Here is a 2,144-nt window from a genome sequence, read left to right as displayed (position 1 = left end):
TGTTGTGTTTTTTGTTCATTTATGTTTGCGCAAAATTACACAATTCATCACTTTGCCATTTTGTGAGCAAGATCAAGATGTCAAAAAGCTTGATGTTATAAACTATTCATTCTGGTCATGTTTGGACCGAGACCAAGTAAACCAAACAAACATTTAATAGAATCAGAATCGTGTTTATTGGCCAAGTAAGTGCAAGCACATACAAGGAATTTGATTCCGGTAGATGGTGTCTCTCAAGTACAATGTTGGAAAAAACAACAACAATGTGCAAGGATGTGGTAAGTGTTATTGTACAAGTTGTGGATTTGTTTGTGATTTATAAATAACTCTACTTTTTATGAAATAAATAGGCAAAAAAACCTAAATCCTATATACAAGTGTACTTAAAGTGCAGTGTGCAATGATGGAGGTGATTTACAGTATCGGCTGTTTAGGAGGCGGATGGCGAGGGGGAAGAAGCTGTTCCTGTGTCTGGTGGTCCTGGTCTGCAGGCTTGTATACCGTCTGCCAGAGGGCAGCAGGTCAAAGAGCCTGTGACCAGGGTGTGAGGGGTCTGAGATGATTTTCCCTGCCCTTTTCCTGGATCTTGAGAGGTACATGGTCCTGGGTCTTTTTGAGGATGGAGGAGATGTTGGTCTCCCACTTCAGGTCCTGGGAAATGGTGTTATTGATACTATTTGAATATTATTAACAATTCTGTTCGTCTCCTGAAGCAAAACACTCAAAACGTAGCTCAAAACTTGATGTTTTCAGACGATCACGGAAAGAGAGTCTTGTCGAATATCTGAAGACTCTTTCCGCTGCCACTTGGTAGTGGCCTAGTGGGTAAAACACTCACCGAAGAACCAGGTTCAAATCCAACTTACTACCATTGAGTGTCTCCAGGGGGGACTGTCCCTGTAACTACTGATTGTAAGTCACTCTGGATAAGGGCGTCTGATGAATGCCTTGATAGAAGACCGCAAGGAAAATTCTGTTTTTTCTATTCGCCACCATTGTGCAAGGAACAAGAGCGAGTGACCGTTCCACAGAGGAAACAGCTTCACTTGGGGGCAGCACTTTCATGGATTACTTCAGCAGGATAACTCATGATGGTCATGATGGTAATGGGGACTCGCTTGTGCAACCAGGTGCAACTTCAGTTCTTTTTCTCCGGTTATGATGTCTGAACTTGACAACTTAAAAGCAAAAGAAAAAGTGAAGTGATTGTGAAGCACGGTGAAATGTGTCCTCTGTATTTAACCTTCACCCTTGGTGAGCAGTGGGCAGCCATGACAGGTGCCCGGGGAGCAGTGTGTGGGGACTGTACCTTGATCAAGGGGACCTCCGTGGCACCTTGGCCAGAGGCCTGCACATTTCTGATAACACCAAAGGGTGGTTCAAATCCCACTTACTACCATTGTGTCCCTGAGTAAGACACTTGTCCCTGTAACTACTTATGGGGCAGTGGTGGCCTAACGGTTAAGGAAGCGGCCGTGTAATCTGAAGGTTGCCAGTTCGAATCCCGATCCACTGAGGTGCCACAGAGCAAACCACTACTCCCCGGGCGCCTGTCATGGCTGCCCACTGCTCACTCAGGGTGATAAATACAGAGGACAAATTTCACTGTGTGCACTGTATGCTGTGCTGCTGTGTATCACATGTGATAATCACTTCACTTTCACATTTACTGGTTGTAAGTCGCTCTGGATAAGGGCGTATGATAATGTAAATGTAAAGTGCTGGTGATTGGTCCTAAATAGGCTTGATGAGGACAAACAATGTTCTGATTTCGCAGTTGTACCTTGTGCATCAGTAAAGAATTTGGGAGGGATCTTTCATGCTGAAATTTGATGCATGCATTTAAAACCTCTAGACTGGATTTTTATAAATTATGTACAAGAAAATATGACCACATTACTCCAGTATAGTCTTACTTATAAAACCTTGTACACCAAGTTACTAATCTCATTTAACCCTTTACCCCAAATCCAGAGCTTTTTCAGGGAGTTTCTCCTTTCTTGCTCATTGGGGGCCTTGAGCTACTGTTTTAATGTGAGGCGCTTTGTGCCGAATTGTAAAAAGACCGATTGAACGTCTTGATTGTAGTACCAAAATTAATGTTTACCATATTGTTCATCACGTAGGTTTTTTTTTTTTTTTTT

The sequence above is a fragment of the Denticeps clupeoides genome, chromosome 4, assembly GCF_900700375.1.
Source record: "Denticeps clupeoides chromosome 4, fDenClu1.1, whole genome shotgun sequence".
Classification (NCBI taxonomy): Eukaryota; Metazoa; Chordata; class Actinopteri; order Clupeiformes; family Denticipitidae; genus Denticeps; species Denticeps clupeoides.
Note: the sequence above shows the minus strand (reverse complement) of the source record.